We start from the raw sequence: 15722 nt of genomic DNA on the forward strand, positions 1-15722 counted from the left end.
AGGACATGTTTTAAGGAGATCCATCATGCTAATATTAACTCACACCATTGTAACATGGATATTAAAGGAAACAGACCTCATTTTATATTCACAGACAGCCAAAAGCCTGGCTATGCTGGTTATATTTGCAACAATTTGAGCAAGTAGATATTATTATATCCACTTTAAAACAGCAATATGAGGCCCAGGGAGATATAATAGTTGACCCAAATCCACATAGCAAATAATTGGTGAAAGTGAGATTCCAACCCCCATGCTTTTGATTCCAATGTCCTTGTCCTTCTTTGTATTCTACAAATAATAGACTGTGGAACATAATGGTGAAGCATTTTCTTTTCTGAAAACATTTATTGCTATCCATGAGCCCAAGGGGAGTTAAAAATGTGAATGTAGGAGTTGGTCTATGGAGTTAAGAAGTAGAGAGAAAGAAGAAACTGTATCTATAACAAATGCAGCTGATGGGTGTCTTTTCAAATAGTACGGTGTTTCAATAAGGCCTGTTGAATCACACATACACATAATCAGTGTAATTCCAGGAGCAAGCCCGCTTGGCTCAGCAGTTTTAATATACAGATCAATTTTGCATTACCTCCTTCTGGCTGTGAGTGCTCATAGAGGGAGGTCATAAAACATTTATTGGGCCAAGGATGCAAATTGAGCAAAGAGTGAATCTTCAATCTGTGGACGGATTCTTGAAAGAGACTTGTCAGATAAGTCTGTGATGAGCATTTGCTCTGCCCTACACCCTATTAAATTTTTATTTTTATTTCCTTTAAAGAATTCACCTCTTTAGGGGTAGGAAAAGTATATACAACAAATACACACACACACTCACAGCTATAGCATAATAAACCATGTGCCATTTATATTTTTAAGATGAAAATGCATGTGACAAAGACTATTAGAAAACTGGAAATTAAACTTGGAATATTATGACAGACTTATGGCAAAAATTCTCTGGTTATATACTGTGGGTAAAACAACATTTGAACACATCAAGATAAAGTACAGAATAAGAGTTCATTTCTACCATGAACCAGGACTTTAGGCCAAAAGTCTATATTGTGGCACAATATCCAGATAACCAACTAGTTAAATCATTGGCACATGGGGATTTCAATGTCTGGATTGGAACTCAGAGAAGTGAAGCAACCAGGATAAATTTGCATACTTGCTCTGTTACATTTAATTATTCTCAGGGTGGCATTGCTGCTGCTGCCTATCTTAATCCATCTTAACCATTTCTCCTAATTCAGCTAATGAGAAATGAAAAATGGTTCACCATAATGTAGTTACCTTGGCACACAGAAGGCAAGAAGTAAGATAGAAAGAAAAAAAAAAAAAAAAAGCAAAAGGAGGGAAATGCAATTTAATAAACTTGGCTGGTCTAGTACAACCCTTAAAAACCCAGTGCGCATGCAGAGTTTTTTTACTGCTGGACATAATCAGAAGCTTTCTTTGGAGAAGCCTCCTTACCTGCCAGTTCCAGCTAGGAATGATTGCCTCTTTTTCTAATCTCCTAGAGAATTTAGGTCTGTAATATTCTTTAGAACTAACTGAGACTACCTTGTAACATTGCTTTTCTTTTTAGGATAATACCTAGTAACAAGTGAAAAACAGGGTAAAGCTATCTTATATTATTTTTATTTGCCTGATGGCTGACAGAGAGAGCAAGAACAAGAAAACAGGAACTTAAATATTTGTTAATGAAGGTGTCAAACACTTTATATTTTTCTCTCTCTCTTAGCAGATAATGACAAATTTATAATGACGGTCACATTGCCCATAGCTGGACATCTCCTGCCATGCCATATAAAACAGAATATAAATTGGAGGAATAAAAATAGTTAAGAAAAACTGGCCAGATTACACATATGTAAGATCATCAGCACCCAGACTATAGGCTTCATGGGTATAAAGACATGGCCTTCTTTATTCAGCATTCCCAGTAATTAACACAGCATCTGATTAATAGGTGGTGGCTCACTATTTATTTGCTTAATGAATGTCACTCCACTAGCTCAAACACACACACACACACACACACACACACACATACATACAGCATCTTCAGAACATTTATAGAGATGGATTTTCTATTTTAAAACTGTACAGTATATATTAAAGACTTTATGACTACTAACCCAAATTTCTTTGGGCACTTTAATAGTTTTACATTTTTAAGTTCATCTTTGTTGTTCTATTTCATTCTGCTCTATCCAAAATGACCTTTTTCCTTCCTACTTGAGTTTCACCCAACCCCCTATTGCCTAGTCACTTATGCTTTGTATGAATTTAGCATCAGTCCCAGAGAGCCCCAGAAGTGGGAGAGTCGCAGGGGCAACCACCCCCCCAATCCTACTGTTTCTCAGCAAAGATTCCAGTGAAGAAGAAAGACACAGGCTACCCTAACCTGTCCTCTTACTCTGATGTTCCAAAAATGCAAAGAGCTGACACATCAAAAAACAGTATTTGTCCCTAATGGCACCCCTTTCAAATCATTGATCAGGACACCTAGAAAATAATAGAATTTTCAACCATGCAACTAACTGTCACAAGTTATCCTGAAAGGAGCAGAGAGTCCAAAATATAACAGGCCACACTTTTCCATATATTCATTGTGCTCTTGGGAAAAAAATATCTCCTTAAAAGTCACAGAACTAGTGAAAACTAAGTACTGAATTAGTTAATAGTAATATACCCACACTGGTTCCTTATCATGCCAAATGCACTGTAGTACAGTATAGTCAACAACAGAGAAAACTGAGTGAAGTGCATATGAGAACTCTGTACCATCTTCTGAAACTTTCAGTAAATCTCAATTACTCCAAAAAAAAAAAAAAAAGAGCCAGAAAATATGGGTAGATATTAGATATCTCCCAATGTTTTCCTGAGAAACAGTTCCTATGGAAAAGACCCAAGCCTTATTCACAACTTAGACCAAATGAAGGCATGGCTGAAGACCTGGTTCAGAAAGGACAGCAACGGTGCTCAGTCAGATTCAGGGAGACCAGACAGCACTCAAAGGAATCGTCACTGAGAGGACAGAAATGAGACACTAAGCTTTTAGCAGGATTTTGGGTGGAAGCAAAGTAAAATTGTACTTGAACTTAAGCCAACCTATCTCCCCTCCCCGACGACTCCAGACTGCTTATGTACCTTTAACAGGAGAGAGTCACTCCACTGAGATAGTCCTATTGAAGAAAGCTGAATAACAAAATTACATCAACTGTATTACATCCTGTAAAAGAAATATTTCCAAGAAGAAAAAGGCTTTTCCAAAAAGGTTAAAAGGATAGATGAGTAATGGTGATCCTAAGGGCAGTGAAGAGAGTGCCAGGCAAAAGCAATGGTGGAAACTGATGGCTCATCTCAGGAAGAGAGAGTGTGGGGGTGAGTCAGAACCTCAGGTATGAGGGAAACGAGGTAGGTAAACCAGTGCCAGAAGAGTGGGAGTTATGGGAAATGACAGGCAGGGTCTGTGCGAAGAACAAAAGGGCACTGCAATGACAGAGGACAAGAGTAGCCATCAGTCTTGGTGAGAAGCTTCTCAAGTGACCTTACCTAGAATCCCATGGATTGTGAACCTAGTGGATGACTTATTATTTTAAGATATTTAATGAGGGGATTTTGAAAGTCTTGAACTTCAGCAGTTACAGCAGCATTAGTAAGAAGCCATGAAATTTAGGAATGATGCTAATGGGACATGTTTCCTCAGACTCAAGTGAAATTGGACTCTTTCAAGTTACATTATATCTCTGGATGAAGCTTACCACAGACAAACCATGACAAACAGCACTGCTTACTGGCCTAAAAGAATCCTAATTTTTTTTTTTGGCTGCACCTGCAGCATGTAAGTTCCCAGGCCAGGGATCAAATCCACACCACAGCAGTGACCCAAGCTGCTGCAGTGATAACACTGGATCCTTAACCTACTGAGACACTGGGGAACTCCCATGTTACATACAATTTTTGATGTTTATATATTTGTATGAAAGTCATGTTTTAAACTTTTTTGAAAAGTATACTATATCGATAGCCAAAGGGACAGTCATTTTTTTCTTTTTTGGCTGCATTCCTGGCATATAGAAGTTCCCAGGCCAGGGACCGAACCCACGCTACAGTGGCAACCCAAGTCACTGCAGTAGCAATGCTAAATCCTTAACCAGTTGCACCACAAGGGAACTCCAAGAATCCTGAATTGTTACAGATCCAGTGGAGCCCCAGTCGCTTTTAATGGAAGGAGAACATAGATAATAATTTCTTTATTTTCTTATTAATTCCAGTCGCTTTTAATGGAAGGAGAAGATAGATAATAATTTCTTTATTTTCTTATTAATTAAAGAAATAATTTCAGTCAGAGTAACAGCCCACAATAACAGAAGTATTGGTTCCACTAAGGTTACACTGAGCTATCAATGAATTTGACTTCAGGGACAAAAGAGAGTCCAGAAGGACACATAAGTGATGAAATTTTCCCCCACATGGGACATGGAGAAAATGACAACCTAATGTGAGGACACCCCATCCTGCCACATAGAGGCTAAACCACAAAATGAAGTAGTGAATCTGAAGTCAAGATGCAAAAAAACTGTTAAATTATAAAACATTTTAAAAAACTGGCTGTTTACTCACCTAAGAAATCTGAGTTCTGCCCTCTCAGGTTTAAACTTAAGTCTTTCTAAAATGCTGTTCTAATCCACAAATTAGAATCTGCTAACGGGAGGATCTTTCTCCCTTCTTTAAGGAGAAAGGAAGGATTACACTTAGCCTAACCCTACCATATACCAAAACTTTAAAATTATTTTTAGTTTACAATTAACAAAGTAGTGCCCTCTAAAAAATTTTTAATACAGAACTATATAAAATAAAAATAAAGAGTAAATATCTTTGGAGTTCTCATTGTGGCTCAGCAGTAACAAACCCAACTAGTGTCCATGAGGATGCAGGTTCAATCCTTGGCCTTGCTGAGTGGGTTAAGGATTTAGTGTTGCCGTGATCCATGGTGTAGGTTGAAGATGCAGCTCTGATCTTGCGTTACCGTGGCTGTGGCATAGGCCAGTAACTGCAGCTCCTATTCAACCTCTAGCCTGGGAACTTCCATATGCTGCAGGTGTGGTCCTAAAAGGCAAAAAAAAAAAAAAAAAAGTAAATATCTTTGTTTTATATTTTATTTGCTTCTCACTCTCCAGGATTTGCTACTATTAACAATTCAGCGGTTATGTTTCCTGGCATTTTTCATGTGATTATAATCATAAAAACAAACATATTTTTACAAAGATGAAGTTATATTCTTCTTTCTACTTTACAATCTGCTTTTGACACTTAAAAATTTCTTTACATACAGAATCCTTCCAAATATACTATGACATATGTAATATACCTTTTTAAAGAATAAGTTAGGGTGTCTCAAGAACATGGTATATTCTGCCCAAGTTCACACAAGGAGTAAATAGGATTCAAGCCTAAATCTATTGTTTCTCTAAGGCGCTGCATGGAATAGAACTAGTCTATGTTTAAATAACTTAACCTTTAAGTCCAGTTGTTTAGTCTAGGAATAGGCAAACTTCTATAAATGGGCACATAGCAAACATTTCAGTGCTTTGAAGGCCACAAAAGGTCTCTCACTTATTATCTTTTGTTTTGGGGGTTTTTTGTTTGTTTGTTTTGAAAGTAACTCTTTAAAAATGTAAAAACCATTCTTAATTGGGAGGGATCAGACAAAAACAAGTATCAGATGAGCAAGATTTGGTTCCAGCAGCTGTAGTTTGTTAATCCCTGATATAGTTCCAATTGCACAACTTAATAATATGGACTTATAAAAATGCCAAAATGTGCTTCCTGACCACTGAATGCATCTTTCCTTTTCACTAGACATGTGCATTCTTAAAATACAAATCAAGCTTTGGAAAGTTTGGGATCACTGACTCCATCCTTGTACATGCCACTCACCATGACATCATCCATCAGGCAGTAAGTCACAAGGCTTCACACATCCCATTCAGGTCAAACTGAAGTGGAGATTTGGTTTTCCTGAAATTAACACTTTGGGAAAACAAAAAGACAAAAGCATAAATCCCTCACATAGAAGTAACAGTAGAAGCCTACTTCAAAGTGTTTGTATTCTGCTTCTTTTTGTTAGTTGCCAAGAATTTGCCATCACCAGAACCTAATTCTTTATTTTGAGACACTAATGAGCAGGCTACCAGAAGACTGGCTGCCATTTTTTATTACAATGAGGTCTTACTGCTTCATGTTGTCAAGGCACAACTCCTCCACGCCTCATCCTCCTCCCCTTAGTAGAAGAAGAAAAATAATTTGGTGTGACATTTATCTCTATAAAAAAGCAGCAGGGTGTATTAGAAAAAAATAGGCTCTTTGGAGAAAGATTTAAATTTGAATATCAATGTCTTTATTTATAGTGAGTTGATATGGGGCAAGTAATTTAAACTCTCTGAGCCTCAATCATTTTATCTCTAAATTACAAGGTTGTTAAAAGAAAGAGAATTGAAGATACATAGATACATAATATTAATAAAGCAATATAATATTACTTTTTATTATTATAAGCCAATTATTAAAACTGCAGATAAATATGACAAAATCATCCTAGTTAGCAACCTTTAGTTGGTCTGTGAAACTAAAATCCAGATATATTGTTTACATCACAAAAACCTATCAGCCTAATTGCTTTTATAAGTCTATTAAAATTTCCAGGGAACAGGGGAAAGATTTCAGAGAATTTGTGAGATCATTCTTTACAATCTTGTGTTAAGATACACATTTTCCTCACCTACATACAACCCAAAATATAGGGTGTTGTATTAGAAATCTTGTCCTGTTTGTAAATTCATATAATTAGAAAAGTAACATAACTTCTTTTAACTACATCTAATAACATTTTTTCTCCATCAACCTGAGCAAGAACAAACAATGCCAACACAATGTCTGTTCTCTGTTTAATAATGGATTCAGCCAAGGAAGAATACATCCTAAAAGATTAATAAGAAACAAATATCCAGGACAGTAAAAAGACAAACGGCAGAGTAGCTGTTTTGCTTAACCGCCTGTCAGTAAATATTCATGACTGGCTTTAGTCTTTCTCTGAGCCCATGCTGCTAAGCTTGGCCTCGGTCTCAAATTTCTGTCAATAGCCTAAAAGCTATATTCAAACAAACATTCAAATGTGTATTACTCCAACTCTGTCAAACTGATACAATGGGTTTCCATTTTAATTAGGGAATCTTCTCAAATGATTTACATCAGAACTGTCCAGGGCTCAGTATCAACTGATAAAGATGAGGATTTCCTTATGTATTTACATTAATGTATTCTTAAATTGTAGGGTTTAAGGGAGTCAAACAAGCAAAAGGTCAGAACATAGAACGCTTTAAGTAATGTGAAAATCACCTAAAGAATTCCAAATAATTCAGGACAGATCAATTCTCCAAAAAGTGAGGGTTTTCTAAAAATCAGAATCTCTCCATGCTATGAAATTCATTAAAATTCCCCAGTTGTTAGACTTTTTTCAAGTAAAACAAAAACAAAGAGGTTATTTTAATCAGAGGTGGTATTTCTGAAACTCCTGAGCATTACCCCATTATCAGACTTAAGATGTCGTTCCACAGTTCAGAGCTTTCCTCTTTTCAATCTACTTTCTCAGGTTTCTCAGAGCAATTTCACCAGATAACAGATATTTTCCCTGACACACACAAAAAAACATTTTGGTGGCTCCCCCAATACCTACCAATACATAGCAAGATACCCCTCAACCCATAACCTGGGTGCAATCTATTTTTTCCATTCCATTCTGCCTCACTCCCTGGTTGTGCTTGCCATTCCCTGAGAATATTATACACATTCAGGTCTCCATTCCTCTGTTCATAGTGCTTGCTTGGCAAAGCGGCAAGAACAAAATTAGCAGCATTTCAAGTGACAATGGCGTTTGGCAGGTATTCTCTTCTGAGGTAGTCAACTTTCATCATTTTTGCATATACATGGAAGTTTATGCTTAAGAATGAGGAGTAAATGTGATATGCGCTGAAAAATATTAGTACATTCTTCTTTCCATCTATCAGCACCAACTTGGAGAATAAATGAAATTTTAAAATAATACGCTGAATATCGAACTTTACTTAGCACTATGTAACAAAGAACTCTCTTTTTCTCTATCCCTGTGCCACCCACCTATGTCATTAAATAGAGTAATTCTTAAAATAAAGGACATCCCATCCACACAATATATAGGCTTGTGGGATACCTCCTACACACTGGAATTTTATTAATGTGATGATCTTGTGAATGATTAGAAGTTTTGTGCTACATTCAGATAAAAAGCTTTAACTCCAGTTGTAATTGAAAATCATTCACCTTGCTGATTATTCAGGGTAATGACAGAAATTACATGTTACCTCAGGTAGAATTTCAACATAACGAGGTTTTGTTTGGCAACTCCCAGACAATATCTGATCCCTCTCTGTTCTCACAGAGGCTGCACATTTACTTTTCAAAAATTTTCACAGTTTGTAGTTTGTATTTTTATGTCATTTTATTAATATCTGTTCCTCCCCACAGAACTGTAGGCTCTGTGGGGACAGAGACCATGTGTGTTTGGCTCACAACTGCATGCCTAGCACCTACCAGACTCTGGCGGTAAGTTCGCATTCAAAAGATATTTGTTGAATGAACAGTGTATATACCTCAAGAATCTGCTTAAATGATGTTATCTAAGTGAATCCAGAGCATTAGACTAAGAAATAAAATGGAAGGAGATCTTAGGCTTAAAAGGCAATGTTCATAGTGTTGACTTAAAAAAAAAACACACAACCTGAAAATTTAGAGTTAAGTTTTAGTTAGGGTGAAATTAGGACTTAAGCCCTGGAAAAAGCATCTCAGGTAGCCCTGAGAAACTGCTCCAAGGAGGTGAGGGGTGAGTTAGGATACATGAATTTTTGCAACAAATGGAAGGTAGTAGGAACAAAAGATTTACAGAAAACCAGACTTACAGGAAAAGATTTACAGAAAACCAGTTTCTATGGGGTGCTGTAAAGGTCTGGGCTTATTGGAATCACTTCTTTGATAGGCACCTAAGCTATGGGCCAGTATTCTTAGTTTCTTTCCTGAGTTCCCTCAGGGCTCACTGCACTCCAACCCACTCTTGGGTTGGATATTTTGTTTCATCCACTTAACTACAGCCCAGGAGGCAATATTTCAGAAGGCGCTGAAATACATTCCCAAAGAGAAAAGGAAAATATCAAGGTGTAAGTGATAAAGGAGAAGGAAGAGGTGCATGCAGCCATGCCCACATTTTACAAGGTTTGCTGCTGGTCTCCTGAAGGTTACTACTTGTCACAGGGAGGAGACATCACCATGAAGGGTTTTAGTGTTTTTCTAAATATGAGGAGATGCAAGAATTGGGCTCATAAAATCTTCTCCTAAAAATATGTAACTATGTGAAGACCTACTTCTTCCAGTTTGATGCTGTGGATGGGTAGCTGCAGTGGCTCATGATCTAATCCATATAGAGGCAGATGGCAAGTGCCAAATTCCAGTTCACAGTAGTATCAGTGCTTCATTTAAAAGTCTTGGAGTTCTGCTGTCATGGCACAGTGGAAAAGAATCTGACAGGAACCATAAAGTTGCGGGTTTGATCCCTGGCCTTGCTCAGTGGGTTAAGGATCCAGCGTTGCCATGAGCTGTGATGTAGGTCGCAAACTCGGCTGCAATCTGGCGTGGCTGTGGCTGTGGCATAGGCCAGCAGCTGTAGCTCTGATTAGACCCCTAAACTGGGAACCTCCATATGCCGGAGGTATGGCCTTAAAAAAGCAAAAAATAAAATAAAATAAATAAATAAAAGTCAACCTAAATTTTTTTTAAATACAATTATACAAGTATATATTTATTTAAAAATTGAAAAGGGGAAATAAAAATAAAAAATTTTTAAAAATAAATTAAAAAAAGAAAAGTATATGTGCATGTCTGTATGTATATCTGTGTGTATGTATGTTTGTGTGTGTGTGTATAAAAGTTCCTGGTAAAAACTTAAAATTTCACATAAGACCCTAAAGGGCTATCCTGCAGAAAAAAGGAAAAATAAAGGGAGCCCTAATAAAAGATGAAAGCAAGATTATACTCTACTACAGTGACTGGTCCATTAACTGTGAGAAAAAAACTGAATCCTTTCTGAAGAAAGATCATATGACCTAAATACTCATAAACAATGTCCAGCACCCAATCAAAAGACATGTCAAGGATTGACGATCACATGATCAAAAAAAAAAAAAAAGAAAGTCATAAAACAGAAACAGAACCACTGATAAAACAGATATTGGAGGTATTAGAGATGTTAAAATAACTATTATTAAACTGTCAAAAAATGAAGGTAAAAATGGAAATTTCACCAGAGAATGAGAATCAGTAAAAAGGAATCATATAGAATTTCTAGAACCAAAACAATGAGATTAAATATTTTATAGATGGGTTTAATAAGCAAATCTAAATATAAAGTAAGGACTTTACTTAATAATGGCATCAATATTGGTTTAGGAATTATAACCAATGTATCATACTAATACAGTAATAATATGAGAAACTAGGTACAAGGGATATGAAATTCTCTGAATTAAATTTCTATTTTTTCTGTTAATCAAAAACTGTTCTAGAATAATTATTTAAAAATTGGCAGCCAGAAGGGGAAATAAAATGGAACAAAAAATAAAATTATCTTTATAGGTCCATTAAAGGACCTATAATGCCTAAATATAGCTAACTTTTCATCAGAAACAATGAGAGCAAATAGCCAAAAAAAAAACCCACAATGCTTCTTGAAAATTAGGAGTTCCCGTCGGGGCTCAGTGGTTTATGAATCCGACTAGGAACCATGAGGTTGCAGGTATGATCCCTGGCCTCGCTCAGTGGGTTAAGGATCCGGCAGTGCCGTGAGCTGTGGTGTAAGTCGCAGATGTGGCTCGGATCCCGTATTGCTGTGACTGTGGTGCAGGCTGGCACCTATAGCTCCAATTAGACCCCTAGCCTGGGAACCTCCATACGCCACAGGTGAGGCCCTAGAAAAGGCAAAAAGACCAAAAAAAAAAGAAAAAAAGAAAAAAAAAAAGAAAGTTAGAAAAAAAGAAACATGCCAATCTAGAATTAAATACATAGCAAATAGGTGTTTCATAAATGAAGACAAAATAAAGGCATTTCAGACAAGTCTGAGATTATTTATTTGCAGGATATATAAACTGAAATAAAAAAAACTAAAGGAAGTTTTTCATGTATAAGAAAAATTATCCTAGATGGAATTCTGACAGTGCACAAAGAATGATGTCAGAAAGACCAAGAGTGATGAAGATATGTTTAAGAAAAAGTATACATTTACAGAGGATACACTCCTAGATATTAAGATTTCTTGTGCAACTACAGTAATTAAATCATTGTGGTACTAGAACAAGGGTAAAAGAAAAAGATCCATTGTAACAGAAAAAAGATCCCAGAATCAGGCTCACACTTACACATTCACTTGCTTTGCCACAAATATACCAATGCAATGCTGTGGGAGAAGGAAAGTTCATTTCAATAACTGATGCTAGAACAACTGGAATAATCAGAATTATTTATAAGCAATAAAGCATCGGGAGTTCCCATTGTGGTGCAGCAGAAATGAATCCAAGCAGTGTCCATGAGGATGCGGGTTTGATCCCTGGCCTTGCTCAGTGAGTCTGGGATCTGGCATTGCCTTGAGCTGTGGTGTAGGTTGCAGCCATGGCTTGGATCCTGCATCGCTGTGGCTGTGGCATAGGCCAGCAGCTGTAGATCTGATTCAACTCCAAGCCCGGCACTTCCACATGCTGCAGATGCAGGCCTAAAAATCAATTAAAAAAAAAAAAAGCATCTAGAAGAAAACAAAAGAGAGTATATTCATACCTTGGCTTAAACAAAGATTTCTCAAGGAAGAAAAAGTACTCTATTCATAAAGAAAAAGTTAATAAATTATTGCATTAAAATGTTCTGTCATTCACAGACACCATTAAGAAAACAAAAATGCAGGAGTTCCTGCTGAGGCACAGTGGGTTAAGAATCTGACTGCAGCAGCTTGGATTACTGTGGAAGCACAGGTTCACTCCCTGGCCTGGCACAGTACGTTAAAGAATCCAGCATTGCCAGAGCTGTGGCATAGGTCACAGCTGCAGCTCTGATTCAGTCCCTGACCCAGAAACTTCCATATGCCACAGGTGAAGCCATAAGGGAAAAAAAAAAAAGAGAGAGAGAGAGAATGAAAATGTAAACCTTATATAGAATAACGATATATGCAATACTCGCCAATAAAAGACAAGTATTAGGATATATATACTGAGAACCCCTATAAATTAATAAGAAAAAGACTTCCACAAAGCAGTAGGAAAAAAAAGATGAACAGGTAATTCATCAACAACGGTATCAACCTGGCCAATAAGTAAATGAAAAGGTACTCCACATTATTATTCAACAGGAAAATCCGAATGAAAATTATTATGAGGTACCTCTGAATCCACTAGAAGAGCTACATTTTTTTAAGTAATGATAATGATCTCACTAAATGTTGACAAGAATGTGGAGTTCCAGTATTATCATGCTACTGGGAGTGTGATTTGATATAAACGCTCTAGAAAACTGTCAGAGTACTAAAGTGAACATGCATGTTAATGTTCAACTATAATTAAATAATTATAATCAAGTAATCCAACCCTTGGTGCACATATGAACTGTGGAAATCAGTTCATATGTGCACTAAGAATGTCCACAGTAGCTTTATTTGTGATGGCTGCTATTAGAAACAACCCAACAGCACTGTTCCTAAACAAGTAGTTCACTACCTAGAAATGCCTCAAGGAACCCTATGTTTTTGAACGTCATCCTTGAAATTTCCTGTCTCTTTTCAGTGGGTAGAATCAGCTGGAGCTAGAAATGCCACCCATGTGCTGTGTCTGAGCCTAGACTAGGACTCACATAGTTCCAGAGCCCTGTTTCCCTCCTCTAGGTGCTGTCCAACCTTCTACACCAGTCATAGAGTTGACCAGATACTCCAAGAAGACCCAGGACTCCTCGGCTGGCAAATTTCTGGTTAGTAGTTGTTGTTGTTGTTGTTGTTGTTGTTGTTGTTGTTGTTGTTGTTGTTGTTGTTGTTGTTGTTGATGTTGTATTGTATTATATGAGACTGAATCACCAGAACAGTGCTAATACACTGATTTTGGGTGACACATGATAGACACAGGCTCTGGGCTACCAACAATCCACTGCCAACCCTTGAACTTGAGCCACTTGTGTAGGCCGATGCATCAGCTCTTACCTCAGTATTGTACTTGGCAAGCATACATTCCACCACGGAAATATAGTACAATCCCCTATGCACTCCACAGAATGCATAACACATATCAGCCAAAGTCCTCCAGGACTGGCCATGCCTGTCACCTCCATGGACTACTCAGACTGATGCCCTGTAATTCCAGTGGGTCCTCTTGGTGTCTTTTCTTACTTTCAACAGGTAACACAACATAATGCCTTCCTCAATCAGTCTTAAGTTGTACTGAACAAGGCAATGACATTCCTTTTGCGAGCAAGACCACAATGTTGGCTCGGCTGACAGACTCCTAGTCTACCAACTTTAATGATGAGAGGATATATAAAGCTTTGAAAGATATCACATTCTAGGACTGTAGTGTTTATAGTCAAAAAAGTTCAAGATAAGGCACAATTAGGGAGTTCCCACTGTGGCATGGTGGGTTAAGGATCCTGTCTTAACTGCACTGTCTCTGAAGTGGCTCAGTTTGCTGCTGAGGCGCGAGTTTGATCCCCAGCCTGGCAAAGTGGTTTAAGGATCCAGCATTGCCACAGCTGTAGCATAGGTACAGCTGTGACTTAGATTTGATCACTGGCCCAGGAACTTCCAAATGCCACAGGTGTGGAAAAAAAAAAACAAACACAGATATAAGATGTATCATTTTATGTTAATCCTATGAAATTATGAATGGTAAATTTAACATGACTAGAAAATGAATTATTGTTGACTCTTTGCTACAAATTACAGATAAGACTTACATGTGTGGTCATAATCAATGAAGTGAAGTAACATTCTACGAGAGAGTCACTGGAAGCCAGTGTTCACAGGTGGCACAATGGATGACACAATATCATGGGCAATGAGGTAACCAGCATTTAAGAAAAGCTATTAGGGAAATGCAAAGGCAAGAAGATCTATATTGTTTCAGTACTAAAGTTTTTTGAAGAGCCATTACATTATGGATAGTAACAGTTTTGCTCCTCTCCTTATGGCAAGAACAAGGAAGTTAGCCAGAAATAGGATATTTGATAATAAAGAACATGAAGACATAATTCCTGAACCTGAATGAAAAGGTACCTGAACATTATAAGGAATCTTTTTGTCTATGGTTGAATAATAAACAAGTGTGTAGTTGTCTCTTCTCTATTTATGATTCTAAATGTTTATTAGTAAATCACTGTATTAACATAATTGGTAATTCATTTTTAATCAAACCACTTATATAAGCAAGGACCTTGCAAACAACAAACGTTTACCCGGAATTCCTCATACCTTAGGGGGGCCCTGCATACCAAATACCTTCAAAAGTAAAATTAACAAATAATGTTTAGTACAATCACACAATGAATAGTACTAAGACCAGTATCAGTGAAAATGAATGTCTTAAAGCTAAATGCAGTGACATGTATGAATCTCATGAATGAAAAAAGAAAGACATAAAAGAATATATACTGTATGATTCCGTGTGTGTAAGAAGTAGGCGAAACTAATCTATGATGGAATAACTGTCAGGATAGAAGCAACACGTACTGATGTGTGTGGGGCAGAGTAGTTATAAACTAGGGGGTTTGAAACTAAAAAAATTATTGCAAGCAAACTTGTGATAATTTAACAGTTGAATGGACTGATATTCTTTCTCCACCTTTAAGAGGCCATTTGGTTGTATTATAACAAATATTCTAGGCCATCTCCTTATTTTATTTTTGCCCTACAGAAGACATGTAAAGGTAACTCACAAAAGTATTTTTCAATGTTTTCAAGTTGTGTGCAACAAGATTTTATGCACTGGTTACGTCCACAGATAGTACATTTGCCATGTGTTTTTAAAAAGATATGCTATGAAAAACACAGTAATCACTTTTCATTTGTGTTTCATCAGACTAATGATCTTTTATGCTACATTATGTTGAGATCACCTATTTGAATCTCCAAGTGAATTGATTCTCCAGTGATGGCTTATGATTTGACAGTTTGCCCTGTGAAAAAGTACTAACTTTCTGGAATCCTCCTAGACTGTTGGTGGGAATGTAAGTTGGTGCAGCCACTACGGAAAATAGTATGCAAGGTCCTTAAAAACTAAAAAGAGAGACACCACATGATGCAACAATCTCACTCCTAGGCATATATCCAGAAAAGACAAAAAGTCTAACTCAAAAAGGTATATGTACCCCAATGTTCATAGTAGCACTATTTACAATAGAAAAGACATGAAAGCAGCTAATTGTCTATCAACAGATGAATGGAAAAAGATGTGGTATATTTACACAATAAAGCATTACTCAGCCATAAAAAGGGATGAAATATTGCCACTTGCATCAACATGGATGGACCCAGAGATTATCATACTAACTAAGTGAGACAGAGGAAGACAAATACTATATGATGTCATTTATATGTGGAATCTAAA

General features: G+C 36.9%; 1 protein-coding gene across 1 annotated transcript in view; it reads right to left on the reverse strand.

The window, feature by feature from the left end:
- The window catches only part of LOC146406973 (uncharacterized), a 345508-nt gene that overhangs the window by 42717 nt on the left and 287069 nt on the right, over positions 1 to 15722 (reverse strand). Inside the window, exon 4 of the transcript XR_014832201.1 lies at positions 5953 to 6045. The gene's annotated coding sequence lies outside the window, so the exon portion shown is untranslated. The remainder of the gene's footprint in view (positions 1 to 5952; positions 6046 to 15722) is intronic.

Source organism: Sus scrofa, chromosome 1 (genome assembly GCF_054392235.1).
Source record: "Sus scrofa isolate SSC_HxYL_T2T_F1_AM1 chromosome 1, Sscrofa_HxYL_maternal_Yorkshire_Landrace_v2.0, whole genome shotgun sequence".
In the NCBI taxonomy this organism is placed as follows: Eukaryota; Metazoa; Chordata; class Mammalia; order Artiodactyla; family Suidae; genus Sus; species Sus scrofa.